Raw genomic sequence first — 13,865 nt, forward strand, 5'->3', positions numbered from 1 at the left:
GATCCGGGAAATCTGACAGGACCACACATGCGCATGCCATACAGGCAATCCAAACACAAAATAATATCATTTTAATTTGTATTTTTTATTTATATTTATTTATTTATTTATTGGTTTTTCAAGACAGGGTTTCTTTCTTTCTTTCTTTTTTTTTTTTTTTTTTTGCGGTTTTTCGAGACAGGGTTTCTCTGTAGCTTTGGAGCCTGTCCTGGAACTCCCTTTGTAGACCAGGCTGGCCTCGAACTCACAGAGATCCGCCTGCCTCTGCCTCCCGAGTGCTGGGATTAAAGGCGTGCACCACCACCGCCTGGCTTCATTTTAATTTTTAAAAGAATAGTGGTTAATGTAATATCACTTCATAATAAATACATATGTCCCTTTGAACTAATTAGCATATCATTACCAGTTCATTCTTAGCATACTTTAAAAAAATAGTTGTATTCTCCCTGCCTCCGACAGGTCTTGCCATGAAGTCCAGGCTAGCCTTTAACTAAAAAGTCCTCCTGTCCTCTGGAGTGCTGGGATGACAGGTCTGAGTCAACACCCAGATTTCTTTTCCTTTCTTTTCTTTTTTATTTTGTTTTGTTTTTTGAGACCGAGTTTTAGTTTCTCTATAGCTTTGGAGCCTGTCCTGGAACTCACTCTGTAGACCTGGAACTCTCACACTCAGACCAGGCTGGCTGAAAACTCCCAGAGATCTGCCTGCCTCTGCTTCTCAGGTGCTGGATTAAATTCATGGCCACCACCGCCCACTTCACCCAGATTTCTGTAATATTTTAAACCAAATTATTCCTACATCAAACTGCAGTGAATTACGGTTAGTCTCTCTTCAGGAGCCCACTCCCACATTAGTTTCTGTGACTCATCTTCTAGAAGCCCACAACCACGGGCCTCCTCTGCCCACCACAACCATCCGCATGGGCTTCCTTTGCCATCACAACCATCCACACGGGCTTCCTTTGTCCGTCACCCCAGGAGCAAGCCAGTATTATACAATGCCTTTATAAAAGTCCAACTCTACTTCATTAAAAACAAAAGCCAAAAGCCTATTAAACTGAAACCCTTGAGCATCCCTTTCAAGACTGTGACATGAGTTATCATTACCTCCTCATGTACCTGTCTCTATTCTGAGTCTTCTCTATATTTATTCCGTGACTCACCTGACGGCTCCACCAAGAAAGCCCTTCTGCGAACCCCACTTAGAGTCTCTCACGTCACTCAACCTTAGCCATTGGCTTTCCCCCCTAATGTGCCCACTGAAACCTTAACTAGACTTAAGGTTAAAATTCTACTTTCTTTTAGAAATCTCCTTGTCTACTATGATCAGAAGCAGTCCCTTCCTGACATGCGTTTCCAGAAAGGTTAGTGTAGTAACTGATGACCCCTTATTTTATAAGATAGAGTCTCAGGTGACCTCAAATTCCTGGGTTCAAACAATCCATATGCCTCCCAGATTGGGACTATTGCCATGTGCCAGTGGATAGATTTTTTCCCCCCTTTTCAAGACAGGGTTTCTCTGTATAGTCCTGGCTGTCCTGGAACTCACTCTGTAGACCAGGCTGGCCTCGAACTCACAGAGATCTGCCTGCCTCTGCCTCCCGAGTGCTGGGATTAAAGGCGTGCGCCACCACCGCCCGGCCAGCGACATATTTTTTAAATGAGTACCTCATCACATGCTAGTACCCCCTCTGCATCTAGATTCCAAACCCTCAGAGGACAAGAGCCACCTTTATGTGTCCTTGCTTCCACGGCACCGAACACCTTACCTCGTCAGTGAAACGGTTGACAATGGCACGGGTGGAGGGCTAAAGGGCACACAGGAAAACACACTGTAACATGTACAGTCAAACCATCCCAGACCATACCACGTGCTCATTTGACATGTTTTGGAACTGAACCCACCGGGTGAGGGTTCCTTCCATATTGTCAAGCAAGAGGAGCTGCATCCAAACCCAACCAGCCCTGTGCTGTGCTCTTTTCTTGTTTCATTCTGAGAAATGAGTCTCATTCGTGCCCTGCTCTGGACAGTCTTAAGAATTGCATCATTCAGGTGACCTTGCCTTGCGTTTATGATATTGCAGAGGGTTTCCTGTTATGTTGGGTAATAGTTTGTTCATTTTCATTGTGATTAAAAATCCCATTATGTACATGTCCAGAATTCATGTGTTTCTTATGTTACCAAAGGGCATTTACATTTCCAGCTGGGGATTATCGTTAACAACGTTATGAACATTTTTGTACACATGAGCTGTCAGAAGGATGCTGTGACCAGTTTCAGCTGGTACTGACTGCTTTGGATGTACAACTGTAACTGCCAGGTGGATGAATCTGTGTCCTCCAGGTTTCAGTGTCCCCAGCCTTCCAAGTGTACCAGCATTATGGGACTTATTGGTCCTCGAAATCTCTTCAGGATTTAAGAATGTATAGATTTTTATAAGTCAGATGGTTACAAAAATATCTCATTATTTTTTTTGGTTTTTTGAGACAGGGTTTCTCTGTGGTTTTGGAGACTGTCCTGGAACTAGCTTTTTTTTTTTTTTAAGATTTATTTTTATTTTTTTATTTTTTTTATTTTTTTAAATATTTATTTATTATGTATACAATATTCTGTCTGAAGGCCAGAAGAGGACACCAGACCTCATTACAGATGGTTGTGAGCCATCATGTGGTTGCTGGGAATTGAACTCAGGACCTTTGGAAGAACAGGCAATGCTCTTAACCTCTGAGCCATCTCTCCAGCCCCTGGAACTAGCTCTTGTAGACCAGGCTGGTCTCGAACTCACAGAGATCCGCCCTGCCTCTGCCTCCCAAGTGCTGGGATTAAAGGCGTGCGCCACCACCGCCTGGCAAGATCTCATTTTGTATACCTCATCACTAGTGATGTGAATCCCTTTCCTTAGGGCTATTGATTGCACATTTCACCTATAAACTCAGCATTGGCTGATTCCTCAATTGGTTATTTTTGTCTCCCTGCTTCCCTTAACTGGAGGGCAAATTCAGGGCATTGTAGGCAAACATTCTACCTCTGAGCTATATCCCAACCTTTTTATTTCCTTTTGACAAGAAGAAGTATATATCTTGGAAATTATATTTGGTTAATTACATTGATTGTCTTGACAAATAATTTTTGAGCATTTATCATTCTCAGAAGATACAATAATGAAGTAAAAAAATAATAAAACAAGCCGGGCGGTGATGGCGCACGCCTTTAATCCCAGCACTCGGGAGGCAGAGGCAGGCGGATCTCTGTGAGTTCGAGACCAGCCTGGTCTACAGAGCGAGTTCCAGGACAGGCTCCAAAGCTACAGAGAAACCCTGCCTCGAAAAACCAAAAAAAAAAAAAAAAAGAAAAAATAATAAAACAAGCCGGGCGGTGGTGGCGCATGCCTTTAATCCCAGCACTTGGGAGGCAGAGGCAGGCGGATCTCTGTGAGTTCGAGACCAGCCTGGTCTACAAGAGCTAGTTCCATTCCAGGACAGGCTCCAAAGCCACAGAGAAACCCTGTCTCGAAAAACCAAAAATAATAATAATAATAAAACATTTGAAATTCATGAAGCATTTTATATTTTAGTGCAGGCATGGAAACAATAAGCAGAATTTATTATATATTAAATTTTATATACTCTGTGATAAACACTATAGAGAGGAAAGTAGGGATGAAGGATAGTGAGTGAGGCCAATTTAAATAGTGGCCAAGAAGGCCTCACGAATGTAAGTAAAACCCTTAAGATTAGAAAGCAGGCCAAAGAGATGTGTGAAGGAAGAGCACCCTAGGAGCCAGGTGTGGATCAGGAGTCCAAGGTTGGGCACTGTTGGATGTGTAGCAAGTTTAAGGCTAACCTGGGCTCAAGAAAAAGAGAAGAAAGAAAGGAGGAAAGGAAGGAAGGAGGGAAGGAAGGGAAGGGGAGGGAGGAAGAAGGAAAGAAAGAAAGAAAGAAAGAAAGAAAGAAAGAAAGAAAGAAAGAAAGAAAGGAAGGAAGGAAGAAAGGAAGGTAGAAGGGAGGAAAGGAAGGGGGAGGAAGGAAAAAGGAAAGAAAAGAGAGAAGGGGAGGAAGGAAAGAGGGAGGAGGAAGGAAAGGAAAGAGACAGAGAGAGAGAGAAAGGAAAAAAGAAAGGAAGGCAGCAAGCAAGCAAATCAATAAACAAAATACTGGCAAACAATGATAAAGATCTTAACTAGAGGGAACACTAACAAACACAAATGCAAAGGCCTTGAAGTGAGAGCAGAAGTGGATCGCGTAAGGAACAAAGAGGCCACTGAGGCCTAAACTGAGCGGGAATGCTGTGGCTCACAACAAATGGGATCCCAGCAGTCAGGTGAGCCGTGTGTGCTGTAGAAGAGCACTGTGAAGTCGGCCATTTCAACGACTTGCCTTTCCCTTCCTGGTGTGGAGAAGTGGGAAGAAGCTATTTGAAGGAAAGTTTGAGCAAACGAGAGGTACGATACCATCACTTTTTTAAAAGCCCACTAGGAGGGACAAACAGGAGCAAGTGTGGAGGCTCTCAAAATAACCCAGGTGAGGATAAAGGTGGCTTGAACCAGGTGATAGTGATGGGGCGGTGGCTCCTGATTAAAGGGAGTTAAAAGATAACCTGTTATCTCTGACCCACCTGAAGCTGAGCAGAGTTCACTGGGTAGCTGTTGATTAACTTGTTTTTCTTCTCCAGAGAAACTATCTCGAGGAATACTAAAGAACTCAGACTAAGATGGACAAAGCAAAGTTTCCATCCCATTGGTAAGGGCTGCTCTGTCATTCAGTGGATAGGCAAAGGCGATCATGCCTTGGGTCATGCATGAAAGCAGTGGAGTTTGCAGAGCCTGGGTTGGTTTTCAAAATAAACAGAAGCAACAAGATTCATTGATGAGTCAACGTGGGATATTAGCAAAATTAAGAAATCACATTGACTGTATGTTTTTGTTGTTGTTCCTGGTCTTGGAATGTTGATGTTTCCACGAGTTGATAGTGGAAAGGCCCAAAGAAGACCATGGTTGATAGGAAAGGGCACGTGCTTCCCTTTAGATCTACTGGCTTTGATAAGCCTTTGGATGGCAAATGCAGAAATCAAGTTCACAAATGTATGCGGGAGCTTGGAACTCAGCACGATTTAAAGGCAGCTTCATGCTTGGTGGTGCACACCTGTAATCCCAGCCCTTGAGAAGAAGAGGCAGGAAGATCAGAAGTTGACTTGGCTATAATTGTGAGTTTGAGGCTAGCCTTGGGTACAGGAAATCCTATCTCTAAATAAATAAGAGTTTTGTTAAGGAGTTTTTGTTAAGAGTTTGTTGTTAAGGAAACAAACAACCCAAATCTCAATGGATTAAACTTGTTCGCATTTATTTCTTGCTAGTGTTACACCCAAATGGATCCCAGATTTTCTCTAGCTTAATGGCCAGCTGTAGGCCTGATTCAAGTTTGGGCTTATTTGGAAGTTAACAGCCCTGCAATAGAATCATGCTGCATATTCTTCTTAGAGGAGAGATTTTGAGGAAATCCAGAGTGTAGATATATAATCTTCGCAGAAGAGGGGGAGCAAATGCTTATAAATCATAATTTAAGCTACCACAGTGAATATGGTAAACACTAAGGAGGAGAAATTCAAAGACTGAGCTCTTCCAGCATTCAGGGACTGTGGAGATAAGGAAAAAAAAAACAACGAAATGGAGAAGAAGCAGAAGACAAAACCGAGACAACAGTGGAAAAGTGCCAAGAGAGAAAATATCTCTCAAGAAGGCCGAATCAAATGTGTTGCGTGCTACAAATGGATCAAGCAGGATGAGGGCTAACATCACTCAACACGCTCAGCAATGTCAGTCTCATGCGATTTGGACCTGGAAATTGATGAGGTGCTATGGGGATTTGAAGGGACTGGGTTTTAAATGCCTTTTCCCAAACTCATGTTGAAATACAATCTTCATTTTAACCATATCAAATATTAAAGATGTTAAGAGTAATGATCTTGGGCTGGAGAGATGGCTCAGCGGTTAAGAGTATTGCCTGCTCTTCCAAAGGTCCTGAGTTCAATTCCCAGCAACCACATGGTGGCTCACAACCATCTGTAATGAGGTTTGCTGCCCGCTTTACACACAGACAGAATATTGTATACATAATAAATAAATATTTAGAAAAAAGAAAAAGAGTAATGATCTTTCCTTTAAGAGGTAATTGGGCCCCTCAACAGTGGGCTAAATGGGTTCCTTACAAAAGGACAAGACTGATTCCCTGCTTTCTATTCTCCCCCTTCTCTCTGCTCATTTGCCATGGGATGAACATCATGAAGGCGCTTGCTAGATGCTGTCCCTCAACTGTGAGCCGATATGGTTCTCTGCAGTATAAGTAGAGTCTGTGGTATTCTGTTACAATAGTTCAAAACGGACTCAGGGGACAAGGGCCTGACTGATATGGACTGAAAACAGAGCGGGAAGGAGAAAAGTGAGGCCTAGTGGCTATTGGTAGGCTGTTCCTCCAAGACGTTTTTCTTGGGAGAAAGTAGAAAATAAATGAATGGTTGGGTGGAAAAGTGAGGGCAATAGCAGGAATTTTATTAAGACACGAGATATGGAAGTAGGATTTTATGATAATATAAAAAGCCCAACAGAGCCGGGCGGTGGTGGCGCACGCCTTTAATCCCAGCACTCAGGAGGCAGAGGCAGGTGGATCTCTGTGAGTTCGAGGCCAGCCTGGTCTACAGAGCTTGTTCCAGGACAGGCTCCAAAAAACCACAGAGAAACCCTGTCTCGAAAAACCAAAAAAAAAAAAAAAAAAAAAAAAGCCCAACAGAGGGGCTGGAGATATGGCTCAGAGGTTAAGAGAAATGGCTGCTGTTCTGGAGGTCTTGAGTTCAATTCCCAGCAACCACATGATGGTTCACACCCATCTATAATGAGATCTGGTGCCCAGAACACTATATACATAATAAATAAATTTTAAAAAAGCCCAACAGAGAATGGCAAACCAATGAAGGGAAATATTCTTTCTTTGTTCCAGTATCTAGGAAGGAACCCAGGACCCTATCAGAACTAAGCGAATGCTCGGCTACTGATCTGTCCGCATCTGTACCCCAGGAGAGAATTGTTAGGTCCCTTGATAGGCTAGAAGTTATGAGAACCAGTACATAGCAGATGACTGATTTTCATTAAGAGTATAATCCAGCCGGGCGGTGGTGGCGCACGCCTTTAATCCCAGCACTCGGGAGGCAGAGGCAGGCGGATCTCTGTGAGTTCGAGGCCAGCCTGGTCTACAGAAGCTAGTTCCAGGACAGGCTCCAAAGCCACAGAGAAACCCTGTCTCGAAAAAACAAAACAAAACAAAAAAAAAAAAAGAGTATAATCCAAAGAAAGGTATTATGGGTCATGTCTGCAGTCTCAGCACTTCAGAGGTAAAGTTAAAAGGATCAGTGGTTTCAAGTCATTTTCAATTACATAGAGTTCGAAGTCAGCCAGGCCTACGTGGAATGCTGTCTCAAACCAAAACAAACCAAAGTGGAACCAAAACCAAACAAACAAACTCACAGTAACAGGTAAGAATGCAGAACAAACTAGCTCGTGGTGGTGCACACCTTTAATTCCAGAGCTCTGGAGGCAGAAGTAGGCCGATCTCTGAGTTTGAGGCCAGCCTGATCTACAGAGCTAGTTCCAGGATAGCTAGGCCTAGGGTAACACAAAGAAACCCCGTCTCAAAAAACAAAAAATAAAAAAGAACAAAGGGCTGGAGAGATGGCTCAGTGGTTAAGAGCACTGGCGGCTCTTCCAGAGGACCCGGGTTCAATTCCCAGCACCCACCTGGCAGTTTACGACTGTCCGTAACTCCAGTTCCAGGGGACCCAACACTCTCACACATACATGCAAGCAAAACACCAATAGAATAAATGATTTTAAAAAAAAGATTGCAAAATAAACAAGTGTAGATAGGTGAGGAGAGGTGATATTGGATGCATGTGCTAAGTCTTGTCTGGCGGGTCTTATTAATGTCATTCACTAGAAATAAAGATAAGTGGTTTTGATTGGGAGACCAGGGATAAATTCGAAGAGCTGAAGGGAAGTATGACTGGCCTAGCAGAGTGAGAATGTGCTTGGACCTGACCATGACTGGGGGTAACATGAAGAGGCACTTGTAGCAAGGGACCATTGCATGTGCGCATGTCTGTATTGCGCATGTCTTCCAACAACATTCAGATGAAGAGATGTGGATGTAGAGCCAAGTGGAGGACTGGGTTTAAGATAGTGATAAGTGTTCAAAAGGTGAGACTTTTTAAAAGTCTAAATATTTACATATTTAACCTATGTATTGGATATGTGCATGCCAAGCACATGTATGGAGATCTGAGGACAATTTATAGGAGTTGATTCTATTCTTCCACCATGTTGATCCTGGGGATGAAACTCAGGTTAGTAGACCTGGCAGCTAGTAAGTGCCTTAACTTGCTGAGCTATCTCTCCATCATCTTCCGACCAGTTCCCCCATCAGACTTCTTGAGCTAAAAAGTCTTAGCTACATACTTCCTGGGCATGTAGCTCGGTTGGTAGAAAGCATGCCTCGCACTCAGGAAGCTCGAGATTCTATCCCAGCACCACATAAAACTGGATGTGCTGGCGCATGCCTGTACTCGGCATGTAGGAGGTGATGGAGGATAGCTGGTCAGAAATGTAAGGCCTTCCTTGGATGCGTAGTGAGTCTGGGGCCTGCTTAGGCTACAGGAGACCTTGTCTCAGAAACAAAAGGAAACAAAGCAGAGAACAGGAGTTAAAGCAGCCATGTGAATGTCTGCTGTGCATGCCTTGTGTAGTCTGAATTTTCCAACCCATGGTTTACCCATCAACACGATGTTCAAACAGCCTTTAGACTCATTTGTGTGTGTGTGTGTGTGTGTGTGTGTGTGTGTGTGTGTGTGTGTGTATGTGTGTGTGTGTTGTTTGTTTTGGCTTAGTTTCTCCCCTTATTTCCTCTGGTCCGCCTGCCTGCCTTATCTGGCTTTTATGGCTACCCACATTCTGACTCTAGCTACTAATCCCAAAGAAGTTCCTAGGCTAACATTTCGAAATTCCTACTCTAGAAGAAGATTGCAGATGCTGCAAACCCAGTCACCACTCCAAAGGCCAACTCTGTTCAGTCATTGTCTGCTGTGTCCGCGTCTTTCCACCTTCTCAAGACTACAGCCCCATGCGCCATGGTCCCTGGAGGAGACTGGTTTTCTTTGGCTGTTGGCGCAAGTGGAATAGACGGGGAGCTTTGGAGGACCATCTTGGCCAGAACTCTCCTGGAAGTTTTATATTTTCACTTTTAAGCATTCAAGTCTTTCACTGACCTGGGATCAATTTTGATGTAATCTGAAATAAGGATCTTTTTCTCTCCAAATATTTAACTACTTGCCCTCATACAGTTTATCAAATTATTGGAATGCTAATTTTTACCACCACCACCACCACCTATCATTTCTTTCATTTCTACCTTATTCTTTAAATGCCATTGTTGACCGCCTAGCTTAGGTCACTTCCTGCCAACTTCTATCTAGATCACTGCTGCCGCCTTCTGACTCTTGGTGTTCAGTCCCTTACACACAGTTCGGAAGGAATGACCTTTGTGCAACATAAAACTGATCATGTTGCTTCTGTATGCAACTTTTCAGTACTCATCCAATTTCCTAAATTTGATTGGCTGAATGACGCTAGCTTATTTATCTAGACTAGTGCAGACTTGCGTGTGCGCACACGCATGCGTGTGTGCAAAACTACCTCCCCCCATAGCCTATCCTAAGGACTTTTTTTTTTAGCATGCTGAACATTCCACGGTATGCCTTAATTGGATATCTGCTCCACTTCGCCTCTGACCTACCACCTTGTGTTTTGGATGACCAAGTCATCCGTCCATCAGGTTTCACTAGGAGAGCATGTCCTTTAGAGAATATTTTGTGATCATCTTCCTTGAGCCCAGAGAGTAGGACTTCTCCCATGCATACTATACTGCCCATACTTCCCCACCACAGCCCTAATCATGGAGAGTTGCGATAGCTTGCTTCTCCGTCTTCTAGATTGTAAACCACGTGAGAACCAAGCACAGCGGCTGCCGGGGTTAGTTATATCTGTAGGTGACCCAACCTAGCATCACCCAGGAGTGGAGCCTCATTTGATGAGTCACCTCCATTAGACTGACCCACGAGCATGCCTGTAGGGGACTGTCTTGATTGTTAGCTGACGTGGGAGAGCAAAGCCAACTGTGGGTGGTCTCTAGAGAAGGAGTTCTGGGTTGTGTAACGAAGCTAGCGGAGTGTGAGTGTATGTGAGTCACCAACTAGCATTCCTCCCCAGTGTCTCCTGTATTTCCTGCTAGGAGTGAGTCGCCTGCCTGGTTAGAGTTGCTATCATGGGAAAGCAAGCATGCCTGCCTTCAGGTTCCTGCTTGAGTTGCCTTCCGACTTCCTGCAGAATGTAACCTAGAAGTAAGTATAAGCTAAATAAACTCTTTTCCTCCTTTATGTGGCTTTTGGTGAGAGTGTTTTATCATAGCACCTAGAAGAGCAGTCCACATCCGTAATCCTAACACTTGGGGGATAGAGACAGAGAGAGATCAATAGTTAAGGCCACCCTTTCCTTTGAGAGGTTGAACCTACCCTGAACTATAAGAGCCATTGCCTTAAAAATAAATAATGTTTTTTTGGGTTTTGTTTTAAAGGCAGGAAGGATGGTTCAAGCCTAGTGTCTTGAGTTTGGTCCTTAAGACCCACATGGTAGAGGAGGGAACTGACTTTGGCAAGTTGCATACCACAGCACTTACATAACCCACCGGCACCTCACCACAACCACACTGCCACAAAATAGAAATGTTATAAAATCAACGACAATGAAAACCCTGTAAAACAAAATTTTATGTTCTCCTCTTTCATCCCTAGGACCTAACACAGAGTAAGTTTGTTTGTTGGTTTATTTATTCTCCAGTGTTGGAAAGTAACCAGGGTTGGTCGCTCAAGTGCTAGGCAAATGCTCTTCCCTCATCCACACATAGTAAATTTGTGTAAATATTTTCATATTCTTTTTCATTGGCATATATTCTGTGGTTATGTTTTGAATTCACGAAAAACATCAACTACAAGGGCTATAGAAGATACTATGCAAGGCAGGAAGGACATAGAATGGCAAGATCGCTTAGACTTCTGTGACAGTGACAGGCAGTAAACAAAGCAGTGGTACAAAAACAGTTGTAGTTTGTGTGAGGGAGAACTGTGTTGATTGTGACGACCTGGGCTCGATCCAGGATCCAGTTCTAAAAGGGGAGAATCAGTTCCCAAAGATAGTCTCATGATTCTGCTTGTATGTTCTGATGTACTCACACCAAAGATAGTCTCATGATTCTGCTTGTATGTTCTGATGTACTCACACCAAAGATAGTCTCATGATTCTGCTTGTATGTTCTGATGTACTCACACCAAAGATAGTCTCATGATTCTGCTTGTGTGGTCTGATGTACTCACACCAAAGATAGTCTCATGATTCTGCTTGTGTGTTCTAATGTACTCACACCAAAGATAGTCTCATGATTCTGCTTGTGTGTTCTGATGTACTCACACCAAAGATAGTCTCAGGATTCTGCTTGTGTGTTCTGATGTACTCACACCAAAGATAGTCTCATGATTCTGCTTGTGTGGTCTGATGTACTCACACCAAAGATAGTCTCATGATTCTGCTTGTGTGTTCTAATGTACTCACACCAAAGATAGTCTCATGATTCTGCATGTGTGTTCTGATGTACTCACACCAAAGATAGTCTCATGATTCTGCTTGTGTGTTCTGATGTACTCACACCAAAGATAGTCTCATGATTCTGCTTGTGTGTTCTGATGTACTCACACCAAAGATAGTCTCATGATTCTGCTTGTATGTTCTAATGTACTCACACCAAAGATAGTCTCATGATTCTGCTTGTGTGTTCTGATGTACTCACACCAAAGATAGTCTCATGATTCTGCTTGTGTGTTCTGATGTACTCACACCAAAGATAGTTTCATGATTCTGCTTGTATGTTCTGATGTACTCACACCAAAGATAGTCTCATGATTCTGCTTGTGTGTTCTGATGTACTCACACCAAAGATAGTCTCATGATTCTGCTTGTGTGTTCTGATGTACTCACACCAAAGATAGTTTCATGATTCTGCTTGTATGTTCTAATGTACTCACACCAAAGATAGTCTCATGATTCTGCTTGTGTGTTCTGATGTACTCACACCAAAGATAGTCTCATGATTCTGCTTGTGTGTTCTGATGTACTCACACCAAAGATAGTCTCATGATTCTGCTTGTGTGTTCTGATGTACTCACACCAGGCCTCACAGGCACAGCATACACAACAACAGAAGTGATACACAAGTGAAAACAAAGAAAATCCCCCATTCACACTGATGGGTTCAACTCTAACCTACGGCTGCAGGGCTTACTTACCTCAGCACGCCCAGCCTCTCTTAGATTCTTCTTCGACACACGTACCCATTACCCTCAATATTCTAGCAGTTGGTTTTAAGTCCACGCATCTGGCCAATCGTTGGACATCTTTACACTGTCACATTACCAGATCAGACAAGTCTGGGCTTGTCTGGTCCCCGGAGTTTGCCTTTTCCCTGGGGACAGAAAGCTCATTTTCTGCTCATGGTGTGTGTGTGTGTGTGTGTGTGTGTGTGTGTGTGTGTGTGTAGGTCAGAGGTTAACAATGGTAATCTTCCTTCCTTAATCGCTTCTCTATCATATTTTATGTGTGTGTGTGTGTATATATATATACAATATACATATATATACATATACAATATATATACACATATAATGACAGGGTCTTATGTATCTTATGTTCTAACTGAGGATGACCTTGAACTTATTTATTTATTTAGGTGTTTTTTTTTTTTTGACAAGACTTCTCTGTGTAACAGCCCTAGCTGTCCTGGAACTAGCTCTGTAGACCAGGCTGGGCTTGAACTCACAGAGATCCCCCTGCCTCTGCCTCCTATGTGCTGGGATTAAAGATTACCTTGAACTCCTGACCACATCTACAACCCCCTCCCGACTGCTGATGTTGCAGATGTGCACCATCAGTTTACGTGGTCCTGCGGATGAAACCCTAGGGATTCTTCCAACTAAGCCCATCCTTAGCCACCTTATATTCTGAGATAGGTTCTCTCACTGAACCTGGAGCTCATTGTTCGGCTACAGGGACTGGTCAGTGAGCCCTGGGCATCCTCCTGTCTCTTTCTCCCCAGCACTGGGATTTCAGGGTCACTCACTCATATTTTTGTTTGTTTGTGTGCTGTGTGTGAGTACTGGTGATCCAGACCTTCCACATTTATTGCAAGCTCTTACCTGGCCAAGCCATCTCCTCAGCGCTTCGTTTTGTTGATTTTCGAAGTCATTTTTTCAAGATATTTTCTATTTGCTTGCATTGGAGAGGACTACAGCAAACAGGTTAATCTTTTGCAATCAACTAATATGAAGCCAGGAGAAAAAAAAAAGAGTATTCCATCGAGCCTGTTATAAGTAACTGGCCATTTTTCAAACGCTTGTTAGTCAGCCATTGTATATTTTTGTATATATTTTTGTAAAATATTTGAATTCTTTGTTTTTTCTAGGGAACTTTTAGTGCTTTTAATTTTTTTTCCCTTTCCCTTTTCTTTTCTTCCTTGTGTATGTTCTCACCAACTAGTTTAAACTGGCCTTCACCTGCAATCTTCTGGCCTCTGCCTCCTGAGGGCTCAGATGGACACCGCTGTGAATGGTTCCAGTACTTTAGCAAAAATAAGTAAGTAAGCCGGGCGGTGGTGGCGCACGCCTGTAATCCCAGCACTCGGGAGGCAGTGGCAGGCGGATCTCTGTGAGTTCGAGACCAGCCTGG

Source organism: Microtus pennsylvanicus, chromosome 20 (assembly GCF_037038515.1).
Source record: "Microtus pennsylvanicus isolate mMicPen1 chromosome 20, mMicPen1.hap1, whole genome shotgun sequence".
In the NCBI taxonomy this organism is placed as follows: Eukaryota; Metazoa; Chordata; class Mammalia; order Rodentia; family Cricetidae; genus Microtus; species Microtus pennsylvanicus.